The 17,208-nt window shown below is 35.9% G+C and overlaps 1 protein-coding gene across 1 annotated transcript in view; it reads left to right on the top strand.

The window, feature by feature from the left end:
- The window catches only part of SYT10 (synaptotagmin 10), a 77,461-nt gene that overhangs the window by 36,498 nt on the left and 23,755 nt on the right, over positions 1-17,208 (top strand). The gene's annotated exons all lie outside the window — the stretch shown is intronic.

The raw sequence follows: 17,208 nt of genomic DNA, 5'->3' as shown, positions 1-17,208 counted from the left end.
TCTCTTGTAAAATATTTATCTGTAACCTATTATCAGCACTCAATTTCCTCATAGTTATTATTGACTTTCATTATTTAAGATGATTTTGTTCCTCAGATTAAACCTAAAACGTACTTTGATGCCACTGGAAACTCCTTGATTTGGTCTAAAACAGCCCATTCCTTCAGGAGATTTTGTGGAATTGATAAGATTATAGCATTTGAAATGCTGAATGATCAAGAAGTAATTGTTTACATTAGAACTTTTCCTTTACATTACAAAATGCTTTTTCTGATTATAAAATAATTTAATATTGAAAATTTTAGAAACAGGGTAAAAAACATAAAATTAAATAATCCATAATGCCATGAATTATATGTAAAAACTTGGCATATTTCTTTCTACTTTTTTTTCTATGAATGTTTTAAAATAATTAAGATCAAACCAAGTTTAAATTTTTTCACACTCACTTTTTTTGTGCTATATATGTTTTAGTACATGATGTTTAAATATATGATCCATTTTCCTAACCATTCTTTTTTTATTGGACATTTGAATTAGGCATAAATTTTGTTAGACTAAAAATTTGTTGCATTCTCTATACATAAATCTCTTTTTTATTCAAGATTATTTGTCCAGAATAGAATTAGAGAAACACAGTTAGGGAACTGGTCTCTTTGGAGGTTAGATTGCTAAATTTTTTTCATTTATTAGTTTTTAAATGAAGGCATTTAATTTTTTACTACCAGGTTGTCTTAACATCTTTTGTCTAAGTTTTACCACAAATTATAAACTAGAAATGTTGAAGTTTTAGACAGTGACAGGGATTATTTAAAAAATAAGAAAACTTTTTAAAATGCAAAATAGCTCCTTTTGTATTTTCCCTTTATTAATGTTTTACTAAGTACAACCAGTATTTAGGGTTATTAAATTTTCATTATTGGGTTTTTATTTCATGGTCTCCACTATGATAATCTATTAGGGAACAAACTGGATTATATTTCAAAGGCACATTGGGGCTCTTTTGATTTCATTTTTTTTTCACTTTATTACTTATATTCCTACAGGGATAAAAGTGGTGAAGAGTGAATTTTACTGTTTTAAATATATGACACCTTCTGTAGAATTCTACAAATGCAGATAATTATTAATTATTAGGTTATTTCTCTTGATTTGCCAATCTTATATTAGTCCTTCTTTTATTCATTCAACAATTATTTGCTGATTGCCTACCCTGTGTTTGATGTACTGTAAGTACTAGGGATGCAACAAACGTTACCATAAAAAACTGTTTTGTTCATATATTTGGGTACAGGTAAGTAACCCCTAAATGAAGTCTAAAAATTTACATAATTTTATAGGTGATTGACAGTGGATTATTTTTTTACATTCATAAGTTTTTGTATTCCATACTGGTCCTTAAAAAACAGTAAGAATCCCTTGTGGAAGCTTCAATTTTTGACTGCTAATAGAACATAAACTGGGTTTTTTGGTAAATATTAATGAATTCTTCAATTTTATTTTCAACTCTCCCATGTGCTTGAAGTATTAAATTTTTATTTCTGCTGTAAAAATTACCACAAATGTAGTGTCTTAAAATAACACAAGTTTATCACCTCATATTTCTGTAGGTTAGAAGTCCAACATAGGTCTTATTGGACTAAAATCAAGGTATTGGCAGGGCTCTGTTCCTTTCTGGAGCCTCTAAGGTGGTCCATTTCCTTGCCTTTTCCAGATTCTAGCAGTCACGGGCATTCCTTGGTTTAGATTTAGCCCACGTGAGCAATCTAGGGTAAGCTTCCCATCTCAGGGTTTATAATCTTAATTACATCTGCAAAGTCCTTTTTGCCATGTAGGTAGCATACTCAGGTCAGGATATTAGGAAGCAGCCATCTTTAGGGATGCCTTTATTCTGCCTACCACAGCATAGACATTTTCATTTCAGTATTCTGGATATGAAAGGAAGTATGCAGATAATAAAATGTATTATTAAATTATTCTAGTCAAACGACGTTTCTCTTTAACTGGAACACTGAGCCACACACTGTTCTAGATACTGTTTATGACTTTTTTGTTGCGAAGATAGTGATGAAACCTAAATTTCTTGACTACGGGACCAAAGTTCACAATATACACTAGCATCATCTTTATGGTTAAAGTAGTATTTAATTAAAACTTCTCTTAAGCTTTTGAAAAATTATTAAACAATTTTATATTCTCAGATTAATAAAAATGAAAAAAATAATGTGAGTTGAAATTTGCTTAAGAAACTGTCTTTTCCTACTCACACGTCTTTAATTTTAAGTAATTTCACACAGAAATTATAGAATGTTCTAGAAAGAAGGAGAAAGGAAAGAAAGTAATGTAGTCATATGCCCTCACTAAATACTTGTTGAATAAATAACTTAGCATATTTGCATATAAGGCCAAGTGAAAGAATGTATGTTAGTAAAAATCTCCCAGAAGAAAAAAAGAACAGTGCAATGATGTACCTTTTGATATGCTTGGTTATATTTGTTGACATTAACTGCTTTCTGTAGGCAAAAATTATTCAGTGTGTAGCACAATTTCATATGTAAAATAAACCAGAAATATTTTAAATTTATTGTTAAAAAATCCTAAATGGTTGAAACAAGAGGCACGTATCATGTATTTATAATTTTATTACCAATAAATTATTTCTATGCAAGAGGGGTTAATATTTTTATCAGGAATTAGCAGGTTTTTTTTAAATTTCAGGTTGAACGAAAAGAAAACAATAAAGGCGTGTCTTTATTCTGTGCAAAAAATTAGTTTTCACTTTAGAGCTGTATATTACAAATATGGCAAGCCAGTCAGCTCTTCAACTAACATAAATATCTTCAACATAGGGAAAATCACATTGGAGGACAGTGTGTACCCTATGCCTCTACTTCTGTAATGGGAAAGAGAAATATATATTCATATTCAGTTATATATACAAAAAAAGTTCTATATGAGGAGACACAAGAATTTAATAACAGTTGCTAACCTATTGGCAAAAAAAGTAGAAGCTGGATGAATATGGAGAAGGAATGATTTGCAACATATTCCTTTATATACATTTTAAGCTTAAACTATGCGAGAATAATATTATTCAGATTTTAATTAACATTTTTTCAAAAAGTCCTGTATAATAACGACTAATGTATTTTGAATATATAAATGTAGTTTTCTTATACACACTCAAGAATCCATTGAAAGTTTACATAGATAAGGAAAAGCTTTCCTTCTTTAGAACAGAACCACTTCATTTTGCGTATTTATTTATTTACTCATCTATTCAAATAACATTTTTTCAGCACCAACTATGTTCTAGACACTTAGGAATTCTCAAGGGAGGAAGTTGTGTGTGTGTGTGTGTGTGTGTGTGTGTGTGTAACCACATTGACCTGGTTTATAGCTATAAAATGCTTGAATCTATTATCTTCTAACTAAGTGTCTATCAAATATTATTTTTTTGAATATTTCTCTTTTGTAAAGTTCATTTATACTATTTTTTAGATCCCACTTATCAGTGAAAGCATATAATATTTGTCTTTCTCTGTGTGACTTACTTCATTTAGTATGACAGTCTCTTTATTTCATTCTTTATTATGGCTAAGTATTATTCCTATTTCACCATATGTGTATATATGTGTGTGTGTATCTCTCTCTCTCTCTCTCTCTCTCTCTCTCTCTCTCTCTATATATATATATATATATATATATATATATATTACATCTTCTTTATGCATTTATCTGTTGATGGATGTTTAGGTTGCTTCCATGTCTTGGCTATTGTAAATAGTGCCACTACAAACATTGAGGTGCACGTATCTCTTCAAATTAGAGCTTTCCTCTTTTCTGGATTTATGCCCAGGAGTGAGATTGCTGGATCATATGGTGCCTCTATTTTTAGTTTTTTAAGGAAACTCCATACTGTTTTCCATAGTGGCTGCACCAATTTACATTCCCACCAACAGTGTAGGAGGATTCCCTTTTCTCCACACCTTAGCCAGCATTTGTTTGTAGACATTTTAATAATGGCCATTCTGACTGATGTGACATGATACCTCATTGTAGTTTTGATTTGCATTTCTCTGATAATTAGCGATATTGAGCATCTTTTCACATGCCTATTGTCTTCTTTTTTTAAAAATCTTTATTGGAGTATAATTGCTTTAAAATGGTGTGTTAGTTTCTGCTTTACAACAAAATGAATCAGTTATACATATACATATGTTCCCATATCTCTTCCCTCTTGCCTCTCCCTCCTTCCCACCCTCCCTATCCCACCCCTCCAGGCGGTCACAAAGCACCGAGCTGATCTCCCTGTGCTATGCGGCTGCTTCCCACTACCTATCTACCTTACGTTTGGTAGTGTATATATGTCCATGCCTCTCTCTTTCTTTGTCACAGCTTACCCTACCCCTCCCCATATGCTCAAGTCCATTCTCTAGTAGGTCTGTGTCTTTATTCCTGTCTTACCCCTACGTTCTTCATGACATTTTTTTTCTTAAATTCCATATATATGTGTTAGCATACGGTATTTGTCTCTCTCCTTCTGACTTACTTCACTCTGTAGGACAGACTCTAGGTCTATCCACCTCATTACAAATAGCTCAATTTCATCTCTTTTTATGGCTGAGTAATATTCCATTGTATATATGTGCCACATCTTCTTTATCATTCATCCAATGATGGACACTTAGGTTGTTTCCATCTCCGGGCTATTGTAAATAGAGCTGCAGTGAACACTTTGGTACATGACTCTTTTTGAATTATGGTTTTCTCAGGGTATATGTCCAGTAGTGGGATTGCTGGGTCATATGGTAGTTCTATTTGTAGTTTTTTAAGGAACCTCCATACTGTTCTCCATAGTGGAGAACATGCCTATTGTCTTCTTTGCATATCTTCTTTGGAGAAATGTCTATTTAGGTCTCCTGTCCATTTTTTGAGTGGGTTTTTGTTTTTGTTTTTGAGTTGTATGAGCTGTTTGTATATTTTGGAAATTAAACCCTTGTCAGTTGCATCTTTGCAAATATTTTCTCCCAGTACGTAGGTTGTCTTTTCATTTTGTTTATAGTTTCCTTTGCTGTGCAAAAGCTTATAAGTTTGCTTAGGTCCCATTTGTTTATTTTTGCTTTTATTTCTATTGCGTTGGGAGACTGACCTAAGAAAACATTGCTACAACTTATGTCAGAGAATGTTTTGCCTATGTTCTTTTCTAGGAGTTTTATGGTGTCATGTCTTATATTTAAGTCTTTGAGCCATTTTGAGTTCATTTTTGTGTATGATGTGGGGGAGTGTTCTAATTTCACTGATTTACGTGGGGTTGTCCAGCTTTCCCAATACCATTTGCTGAAGAGACTGTCTTTTCTCCACTGTATATTCTTGCCTCCTTTGTTGAAGATTGACTGTAGGCATGTGGGTTTATTTCTGCCTCTCTATTCTGTTCCATTGATCTTTGTCTTTTTTGTGTGCCAATACCATGCTGTTCTGATTACTGTAGCTTTGTAGTATTGTCTGAAGTCTGGAAGGGTTATGCCTCCAGCTTTGTTATTTTTCCTCAACATTGCTTTGGCAATTCTGGGTCTTTTGTGGTTCCATATAAATTTTGCGGTTATTTGTCCCTCCCTTCCGGCAACCACCAGTTTGTTCTTTGTATCTGTGAGTATATTTCTGTTTTGTTGTGTTTGTTTTGTTTTTAGATTCCACATATGAGTGAAATTACATGGTATTTGTCTTTCTCTTTCTGATTTATTTCATTTAGCATAATACCCTCAAGTTCTATCCATATTATTGCAAATGACAAGATTTTATTCTTTTTCTATGACTGAGTAGTATTCCATTGTATACATCTATACCACATCTTCTTTATCCATTTATCTATCAATGAAAACAGGTGGCTTCCATATCTTGGCTACTGTAAATAATGCTGCAATGAACATAGAGTTGCATATATATTTTCAAAAGAGTGTTTTTGTTTTCTTCAGATAATACCCAGTAGTGTAATTGCTGGCCCATATGGTAGTTCTATTTTTTCATTTTTTAAAGGAACCTCCACACTGTTTTCTACAGTGGTTGCACCAAGTTACAATTTCCACCAGCATTGTATTCTCTTTTCTCCATGTCCTCACCAAAAATTTTTTCTTGTCTTTTGATAATTGCCATTCTGACAGGTGTGAGGTGGTATCTCATTGTGGTTTTTGACTTGCATTTCCCTAATGATTAGTGATGTTGAACACCTTTACATGTGTTTATTGGCCAACAGTATGTTTTCGTTTGAAAAATGTCTATTCATGTCCTCTTCCCAATTTTTAATCACGTTGTTTGCTTTTTCAATGTTGAGTTGTATGAGTTCTTTGTATATTTTGGCTATTAACCCCTTTTCATATATATGATTTGCAGATATCTTCTCCCACTCAGTAGGCAGCCTTTTTGTTTTGTTAATCGTTTCCTTCCCTGTGCAAAAGCTTTTTTAGTTTGATCTAGTCCTATTGGTTTAATTATGCTTTTGGTTTCCTTGCCTGAGGAGACACATCCAAAAAAATATTGCTAAACCAATATCAAAGAAGTTACTGCCTGTTTTCTTCTAGGAATTGTATGGTTTTGTTTCTTACATTTAGGTCTTTAATCCATTTGGAGTTTATTTCTTTATATGGTGTGATCACCATATAAAGAATCAATTTGATTCTTTTGAATGTAGCTGTCCAGGTTTCCAACAACATTTATTGAAGAAGCTTTATCTCATTGTATTTTCTTGCCTCCTTTGATGTAGATTAATTGCCTAGCTAAGTGTGAGTTCATTTCTGAACTCTCTATTCTGTTCCATTGATTGTTTTTGTGCCAGCACCATACAGTTTTGATTACTGTAGCTTTGCAGAATAGTTTGAAGTCAGGGAGCATGATACCTCCAGCTTTGTTCTTCTTTCCCAAAATTGCTTTGGCTATTCAAGGTTTTTTGTGGTTCCATAAAAATTTTAGTGTTATTAGTCCTAGTTCTGTAAAAAATGCCATTGGTATTTTCATAGGTATTGCACTGAGTCTGTAGATTGCTTTGGGTAGTATGGACATTTTAATTGTATTGATTCATCCAATTCATGAACACAGTATATTTTTCCATTTATTTGTATTGTCTTCAATTTCTTTCCTCAAAGTCTTGGAGTTTTCAGAGTAAAGATCTTTCACCTTCTTGGTTAAATTTATTCCTAGATATTTTATCCTTTTGATGCAGTTTTAAATAGGATGCTTTTCTTTAGTTCTCTTTCTGACAGTTTGTTATTAGTGTATAAAATGCAACAGATTTCTGTATATTAGGGTTTTTTTTTTGCAGTACATGGGTCTCTCACTCTTGTGGCCTCTCCCATTGCAGAGCACAGGCTCCGAATGTGCAGGCTCAGTGGCCATGGCTCATGGGCCCAGCCGCTCCGTGGCATGTGGGATCTTCCCGGACCGGGGCACGAACCCGTGTCCCCTGCATTGGCAGGCAGACTCTCAACCACTGTGCCACCAGGGAAGCCCCTGTATATTAGATTTTTATCCTTCAACATTACTGAATTCTTTTATTAGTCCTACTACTTTTTTGGTGGAGTCTTTGACATTATATATAGTGTCAGATCATCTGAAAACAGTGACAGTTTTACTTCTTCCTTTCCAATTTGGATGACTTTTATTTCTTTTTCTTGACTAATTATTGTGGCTAGAAGTTCCAGTACTATGTTGCATAAAAGTGGCAAGAATGGGCATCTTTGTCTTATTCCTGATCTTAAAGCAAATGCTTTCAACTTTTCACCATTGAGTATGATATTAGCTATGGGTTTATCATATATGGCCTTTAGTATGTTGAGGTATACTCCTTCTAGGCCCACTTTGATGAGAGTTTTTATCATAAATTAATTTTGAATTTTATCAAATGGTTTTTCAGTACCTATTGAGATGATCATATGATTTTTATCCTTTGTTTTGTTAATATGGTGTATCACATTGATTAATTTGTGTGTATTGTACCATCCTTGCATCCCTGGAATGAATCCAACTTGATCATTCTCTCTTTATCTTTAACTTTTTCCATTTTAATTATAATATGCCTTGGTGTGGATATCTTTAGGTTCATCTTGTTTGGGACTGTCAGTGCTTCCTATACCTGGATGTGCACAGGTTAGGGAAGTTTTCAACCATTATTTCTTCAAATACATTTTCCGTCTCTTTGTCTTTCTCTCCTTTTTCTGGGAACTCTGTAAATGTTATAATGCTTGATTTTTATCCTAGAGGTAAGGTCCCCTAAACTCTCCTCATTTAAAAAAGAAAATCCTTTCTTCTATTTGCTGTTTTTATTGGGTGATTTTACTATTCTATCTTTTATATTGCTTGTTTTTCTTTGTCATATAATCTGCTGTTGATTTCCTCTAGTGTATTTTTATTTCATTTATTGTACTCTTCATTTCTGATTGATTCATTATTATATTTTCTAAGTCTTTGTGAAGTTCTCACTGAATTTTCCCATTCTTTTCCTGAGTTGGGTGGACATTCTTGTGACTGTTTCTATGAACTCTTTCAGTTAAATTACTTGTTCCCATTTCATCAGGGTTTTCTCTGGGGTTTTATTTTGTTCTTTTGTTTAGAACATATTCTTCTGTCTCCTCATTTTGTTTGACTTTAGTTTTTGTTTCTATGAATTAGGCAAAACAGCTAATTCTCTACAGTCTTGATGGAGTTGCCTGTGTGGCTGAATCTCCTGTGTATATTGCTTGTGCCTAGTGGCTTTGGTAGGCTGGCTGGAGTGGGAGCAGTCCAGGCCAAGTGTGGTTTCTGGGTAGTGCTGTGCCTGAGGCCACTTTGGTGGGGCACTGAAGCTGGTTCGGGTCAGTCTGGAGGGCAGTACTTTGGGAGTGCTACACTGGATGTCACCTTGGCAGGATGGCTGGGGCTGGTGCTGGAGTGGGTATGGGCTGGGAGGAGTCCCAGAGGGACTCAAACAATGGTGAGTCCCTGGTACCTCTGACCCCAGAGAGGGGCCAGTAGTGCCCTGCTCATTTGGCAGAATCTCTAGGATTAGTAAATGGATTTTCTTTTCATATAGTTTAGATGCTCTTTAAACTGCCATTTTTTTCACGGTATCCCAGAACAGGTGAGTATGTGCCTGGGCCCCTCAGCAATATCTCCCCCTACTGCAGGTTACTGCAATGAGGGTGTGGTTCCCATAGATACCATGTCTCTGTCTTTCCTACCCATTTCTATATGGTCTTTTTATGTGCAGTAGCTGTTCAATCAGTCCTCAGGTCTTCTGGAGGAAATACTGTATATGTAAAGTGTAGATTCAGTATGTCTGTGGGAGAAGGTGAGCTTAGGGTCTTCTTATCCTGCCATTTTGCCCTTCACCCCAACACCTACTCAACTTTTTTTTTTTTTTTTTTTTTTTGCGGTACACGGGCCTCTCACTGTTGTGGCCTCTCCCATTGCAGAGCACAGGCTCCAGACCCGCAGGCTCAGTGGCCATGGCTCACAGGCCCAGCCACTCTGCGGCATGCGGGATCTTCCCGGACTGCGGCCCGAACCCCTGTCCCCTGCATCGGCAGGTGGACCCCCAACCACTGCACCACCAGGGAAGCCCCTACTCAACTTTTAACAACAGACTGTTAAAAGGGACTTTGTCTCACAAATATTTTATTTTCAATAAATCACCAAAGCCTAAGTTCTTTAGTGACTAGACTTCACTTCCTCTCAACTACAGGCAGAGACAGAGACAGAGAAAGACAGAGAGAGATAGTGGCCCATGAATGGTAGACAAGCTACATGGCAATTGCACTCTTTACATTTAGAACAATGTAGGAACTTAAATGGGAAATTATGTAGATGCTATGAATATAGGCAAAAAAAATCATCTTGCTTTTTAAACAACCTCAAATATTATGATTCAAAATTTAACTTTTAGATATGCATTAACTTTGAATTTTTGTTTTGTGCAGCAGAATGCTGTAATGAATATTACAGGAATGTAATACTTAAACTGCTAATAAAAGGCTAATATAATCATTGTTGTGGACTCTGGAACAAACTGACCATGGCTTTGCATCCTTGCTGTGTCATTTATCTGTATGTCTTTGAGCAAGTTACTAGATCTCTCTAAGTCTTAATTATCTTATCTGCAAAATGGGGATTATGAGAAGGTGAACCATAGTTTGTTGAATAGACTAAATAGGTGCCTAGCATAGAGCCAGACGTTTGCAAATGCTCAGTATACATTAGCAGCCAAGAAGTATAAACAGAATGATATCACTGGAATATGGTTTTGGTTGTTGTAGTTGACATATTAAACAGGAAAGAAGATCTTGGTGCTAAAAATGGCTATGTCCTATTATAATAGTGAAGATAGTTTTAGGTGGTATGCTTTTCTATTTAGGTTGGAAAGTTTTGTGTGAGAGATAATTTAAATCTATTTAGTTACTGTATGCTCTGATTCAGTGAGTAGATACTATTTCTTCTTTTATGATATATATACTCACACTGATAGCTAGCATGCCCCTCATCTCCCACCTGACTTGACTCTTCCTTTCCCACTGGGCATGTCTCCTCCTCTTGTTCCCCTCACCAACCTCTGCATGCACTTATAAAGTGTATCTTATGAAACCTCAAGAGTTAATGACACTGGTTATCTTCCGTATGTTCCTTTCCAATATTCTTCACCCTGTTCGGTGCCTTAAGTGGCTGGCCTATTTGTCCGCAAACTCTGCTCTCTGAGTTCTGGCAAGAGCTGTTAGGACAGAAGGAGAATGACATTTGGATATGTATTCTCTTTAGATCTTTCTCTGAGAGATTGCCTCAGGATGGCTATGTCCTTTAGCTGAGGGTACCGTTCCTCTCAAATTAGGCTATTCTTATTACCACTTCTTTCTGAATTCAGGTAAATGTCCCCACCCCCTTGCCCTTTCAGACATAGGGGTCATTACCACCTCTACTCTTACCCGCACCAGGGCACCACACCATCTCTTGTGATTTCCATACTTCCTGCTCACATCACTGTAGATGGGCCCATCATTAAGCCCTCTGGAATTACTCTAATTTGTGTGTGTCGTTTGTTTCTTCTTGTATCCTTGAATGATACCACAAAGAAAGGAAATGATTCCTGATTACAAACAGTTTAATTTCCTGTAACGTTCTTAGACCATGCCATGTGTCTAAGATGTTTCGTGTGTTTATTACCTTTAGGGAAGCTAAATTAATCCATTAAATTCTTGATAATAAGACAAGGCCTTCAACCACAAAAAGAACCATTACATTGTTGAAATTTTCTAATCTTTTGTTTTTTTTAACATCATTATTGGAGTATAATTGCTTTACACTGTTGTATTAGTTTCTGCTGTATAAAAAAGTGAATCAGCTATATGTATACATATATCCCCATATCCCCTCCCTCTTGTGTCTCTCTCCCACCCTCCTTATGACACCTTTCTAGGTGGTCACAAAGCATCAAGCTGATCTCCCCGTGCAATGCAGCTGCTTCCCACTAGCTAGCTATTTTACATTTGGTAGTGTATATATGTGAGTGCTTCTCTCTCACTTCGTCCCAGCTTACACATCCCCACCCCCATGTCATCAAGTCCATTCTCTAGGTCTGGGTCTTTATTCCTGTCCTGCCCCTAGGTTCTTCAGAACCATTTTATTTTTTTTTTAGATTCCATATATATGTGTTAGACTACAGTATTTGTTTTCCTCTTTCTGACTTACTTCAATCTGTATGATAGACTCTAGGTCCATCCACCTCACTACAAATAACTCAGTTTTGTTTCTTCTTATGGCTGAGTAATATTCCACTGTATATATGTGCCACATCTTCTTTTTCCATGCATCTGTCAATGGACACGTAGGTTGCTTCCATGTCCTGGTTATTGTAAATACAGCTGCAATGAACATTGTGGTACATGTGTCTTTTTGAATTATGGTTTTCTCAGGGTATATGCCCAGTAGTGGGATTGCTGGGTCACATGGTAGTTCTATATTTAGTTTTTTAAAGAACCTCCATAGTGGCTGTATCAATTTACATTCCCACCAACAGAGCAAGAGTGTTCCCTTTTCTCCGCACCCTCTCCAGCATTTATTGTTTGTAGATTTTTGGTTGATGGCCATTCTGATGGGTGTGAGGTGATACCTCATTACAGTTTTGATTTGCATTTCTAATGATTAGTGATGTTGAGTATCCTTTCCCGTGTTGGCAATCTGTATATCTTCTTTGGAGAAATATCTATTTAGGTCTTCTGCCCATTTTTGGATTGGGTTCTTGGTATTTTTGATATTGAGCTGCATGAGCTCCTTGTATATTTTGGAGATTAATCCTTTGTCAGTTGCTTCATTTGCAAATATTTTCTCCCATTCTGAGGGTTGTCTTTTGGTCTTATTTATGGTTTCCTTTGCTGTGCAAAAGCTTGTAAGTTTCATTAGGTCCCATTTGTTTATTTTTGTTTTTATTTCCATTTCTCTAGGAGGTGGTTCAAAAAGGATCTTGCTGTGATTTATGTCATAGAGTGTTCTGCCTATGTTTTCCTCTAAGATTTTGATAGTGTCTGGCCTTACATTGAGGTCTTTAAACCATTTTGAGTTTATTTTTGTGTATAGTGTTAGGGAGTGTTCTAATTTCATTCTTTTATATGTAGTTCTCCAGTTTTCCCAGCACCACTTATTGAAGAGGGTGTCTTTTCTCTATTGTATATTCTTGCCTCCTTTATCAAAGGTACAGTGGCCATTTGTGCATGGGTTTATCTCTGGGTTTTCTATTCTGTTCATTGATCTATATTTCTGTTTTTGTGCTAGTACCATACTGTCTTGATTATTGTAGCTTTAGAGGTTAGTCTGAAGTCAGGGAGCCTGATTCCTCCAGCTCCATTCTTCTTTCTCAAGATTGCTTTGGCTATTTGGGGTCTTTTGTGTTTCCATACAAATTGTAAAATTTTTTGTTCTAGTTCTGGGAAAAATGCCATTGGTAGTTTGACATGGATTGCACTGAATCTGTAGTTGGCTTTAAGTAGTATAGACATTTTCACAATATTGATTCTTCCAATCCAAGAACATGGTATATCTCTCCATCTGTTTGTATAATCTTTAATTTCTTTCATCAGTGTCTTATAGTTTTCTGCATACAGGTCTTTTGTCTCCTAGGTATGTTTTTTCCTAGGTATTTTATTCTTTTTGTTGCAATGGTAAATGGGAGTGTTTCCTTCATTTCTCTTTCAGATTTTTCATCATGAGTGTATAGGAATGCAAGAGATTTCTGTGCATTAATTTTGTATCCTGCTCTTTTACCAAACTCATCGACTAGCTCTAGTAGTTTTCTGGTAGCATCTTTAGGATTCTCCATTTATAGTATCATGTCATCTGCAAACAGTGACAGCTTTACTTCTTTTCCGATTTGCATTCCTTTTATTTCTTTTTCTTCTCTGATTGCTGTGGCTAAAACTTCCAAAACTATGTTGAATAATAGGGGTGAGAGTGGGCATCTTTTTCTTGTTTCTGATCTTAGAGGAAATGTTTGCCATTTTTCACCATTGAGAATGATATTGGCTGTGGGTTTGTCATATATGGCCTTTATTATGTTGAGGTAAATTTCCTGTATGCCTACTTTCTGGAGGGTTTTTATTATAAATGGGTGTTGAATTCTGTCAGAAGTTTTATCTGCATCTATTGAGATTATCATATGGTTTCTATCCTTCAGTTTGTTAATATGGTGTACCATATTGAGTGATTTGCGTATATTGAAGAATCCTTGCATTCCTGGGGAAAAAAACAATTGATCATGGTGTATGATCCTGTTAATGTGCTGTTGGATGCTGTTTGCTAGTATTTTGTTGAGGATTTTTGCATCTATGTTCATGAGTAATATTGGGCTATAGTTTTGTGTGTGTGTGTGACATCTTTGTCTGGTTTTGGCATCAGGTTGATGGTGGCGTCATAGAATGAGTTTGGGAGTGTTCCTCCCTCTGCTATATTTTGGAAGAATTTGAGAAGAATAGGTCATTGCTGTTCTCTAAATGTTTGATAGAATTCACCCGTGAAGCCATCTGGCCCTCAGCTTTTGTTTGTTGGACGATTTTCATCACAGTTTCAATTTCAGTGCTTGGGTTTGGTCTGTTTGTATTTTCTACTTATTCCTGGTTCAGTCTTGAAAGATTGTGCTTTTCTAAGAATTTGTCCATTTCTTCCACGTTGTCCATTTTATTGGCATATGTTTGCTTGTAGTAATCTCTCATGATCCTTTGTATTTCTGTAGTGTCAGCTGTTACTTCTTTTTCATTTCTAATTTTATTGATTTGCATCTTCTCCCTTTTTTTCTTAATGAGTGTGGCTAACGGTTTATCAGTTTTGTTTATCTTCTCAAAGAACCAGATTTTAGTTTTATTGATCTTTGTTATCATTCCCTTCATTTCTTTTTCATTTATTTCTGATCTGATCTTTGTGTTTTCTTTCCTTCTGCTAACTTGGGGTTATTTTTGTTCTTTCCTTAATTGCTTTAGGTGTAAGGTTAGGTTGTTTATTTGAGATGTTTCTTGTTTCTTGAGGTAGGATTGTATTGCCATAAACTTCCCTTTTAGAACAGCTTTTGCTGCATCCCATAGGTATTGGGTTGTCATGTTTTCATTGTCATTTGTTTCTAGGTATTTTTTGATTTCCTCTTTGATTTCTTCAGTGATTTCTTGGTTATTTAGTAGTGTATTGTTTAGCCTCTATGTGTTTGTATTTTTAACAGATTTTTCCCCTGTAATTTAAATCTAGTCTCATAGCGTTGTGGTCGGAAAAGATATTTGATATGATTTCAATTTTCTTAAATTTATCAAGGCTTGATTTGTGACCCAAGATATGGTCTGTCCTGGAGAGTGTTCCATGAGCACTTGAAAAAAAAGTGTAATCTGCTGTTTTTGGAGGGAATGTCCTATAAATATCAATGAAGTCCATCTTGTTTAATGTATCATTTAAAGCTTGTGTTTCCTTATTTATTTTCATTTTGGATGATCTGTCCATTGGTGAAAGTGGAGTGTTAAAGTCCCCTACTATGATTGTGTCACTGTCAATTTACCCTTTTATGGCTGTTCATATTTGCCTTATGAAATGAGGTGCTCCTACGTTGGGTGCATAAATATTTACAATTGTTATATCTTCTTCTTGGATTGATCTCTTGATCATTATGTAGTGTCCTTTTTCTCTTGTAATAGCCTTTATTTTAAAGTCTATTTTGTCCGATATGAGAATTGCTACTCCAGCTTTCTTTTGATTTCCATTCGCATGGAATATCTTTTTCCATCCCCTCATTTTCAGTCTGTATGTGTCCCTAGCTCTGAAGTGGGTCCCTTGTAGACAATATATATATATATATACAGGTCTTGTTTTTGTATCCACTCAGCCAGTGTATATCTTTTGGTTGGAGCATTTAATCCATTTATATTTAAGGTAGTTATCAATATGTATGTTCCTATTACCATTTTCTTAATTGTTGTGGGTTTATTATTGTAGGTCTTTTCCTTCTCTTGTTTTTCCTGCCTAGAGAAGTTCCTTTAGCATTTTTTGTAAAGCTCGTTTGGTGGTGCTGAATTCTCTTAACTTTTGCTTGTCTGTAAAATTTTAATTTCTCTATCAGATCTGAATGAGATACTTGCTCTGTAAAGTAATCTTGGTTGTAGGTTTTACCCTTTCATCACTTTAAACATGTCCTGCCACTCCCTTCTGGCTTGCAAAATTTCTGCTGAAAGATCAGCTGTTAACCTCAGGGGGATTCCCTTGTATGTTATTTGTTGCTTCTCCCTTGCTGGTTTTAATATTTTTTCTTTGTTTATAGGTTTTGATACTTTCATTAATATATGTCTTGGCATGTTTTTCCTTGTATTTATCCTGTTTAGGACTCTCTGCTTTTCCTGGACTTGATTGTCTATTTCCTCTCCCATATTAGGGAAGTTTTCAACTATAATATCTTTAAATATTTTCTCAGACGCTTTTTTTTCTCTTCTTCTTCTGGGGCCCCTATAATTTGATGTTGGAGCGTTTAATCTTGTCCCAGAGGTCTCTGAGACTGTCCTTAATTCTCTTCATTCTTTTTTCTTTATTGTGCTCTGCAGTAGTTATTTCCACTATTTTATCTTCCAGGTCACTTATCCATTCTTCTGCTCAGTTATTTTGCTGTGGATTCTTTCTAGAGAATTTTTAATTTCATTTATTGTGTGGTTCATCATCATTTGTTTGCTCTTTAGTTCTTCTAGGTCCTTGTTAAATGTTTCTTTTATTTTCTTCATTCTGTTTCCAAGATTCTGGATCAACTTTACTATTATTACTCTGAATTCTTTTTCAGGTAGACTGCCTATTTCTTCTATTGTTTGGTCTGGTGGGTTTTTACCTTGCTCCTTCATGTTCTGTGTGTTTCTCTGTCTTCTCATTTTGCTTAACTTACTGTGTTTGTGGTCCCCTTTTCACAGGCTGCAGGTTCGTAGTTCCCATTGTTTTTGGTGTCTGCCCCTAGTGGGTGATTTTGGTTCAGTGGGTTTTGTCGGCCTCCTGGTAGAGGTTACTGGTGCCTGTGTTCTGGTGGGTGGGGCTGGATCTTGTCTGTCTGGTGAGCAGGGCTGCATCTTGTGGTATATTTGGGGGTGTCTGTGAACTTAGTATGATTTTAAGCAGGCTCTCTGCTAAAGGGTGGGGTTGTGTTCCTGTCTTGCTAGTTGTTTGGCATGGGCCATCCAGCACTGGAGCTTGCTGGCCATTGGGTGGAGCTGGGTCTTAGCGCTGAGACAGAGATATCTGGGAGAGCTCTCGCCAGTTGATATTATGTGGGGCTGGGAAGTCTCTAGTGGTCCAGTGTCCTGAACTCAGCTCTCCCGCCTTAGAGGCTCAGGCCTGACACCAGGCTGGAGCACAAAGATCCTGTCAGCCACATGGTTGCTGGCCTTGGAGAGTCTCCTAGGGAAGAAAGCGACTGCTGCAGTTCACCCTGGGTACATAGACACCAGCGGCGGCCATTCCTAGGATCTGATTCTACTGTGAGGAAGGCGGTGCTGGCAGGCACCCTAACATTTTCTAATCTTTTTTACACAGAGAATTTCCAAGGGCTTCCTTACACTGGAATTTCACATTTCATCGCAACTGAATTTCTGCCTTTTAAAAATCAATATTTCAGTGTTAATAATAATCGTTTATTTAGAATAGTCTAAAACTTGCCCCAATTTATGATAATTTTATAGGTTTCAAAACATATAT

Source organism: Orcinus orca, chromosome 11 (genome assembly GCF_937001465.1).
Source record: "Orcinus orca chromosome 11, mOrcOrc1.1, whole genome shotgun sequence".
Taxonomy (NCBI): Eukaryota; Metazoa; Chordata; class Mammalia; order Artiodactyla; family Delphinidae; genus Orcinus; species Orcinus orca.
The sequence above is the reverse complement of the archived record's forward strand: the minus strand, read 5'-3'. Positions and strand labels throughout refer to the sequence as shown.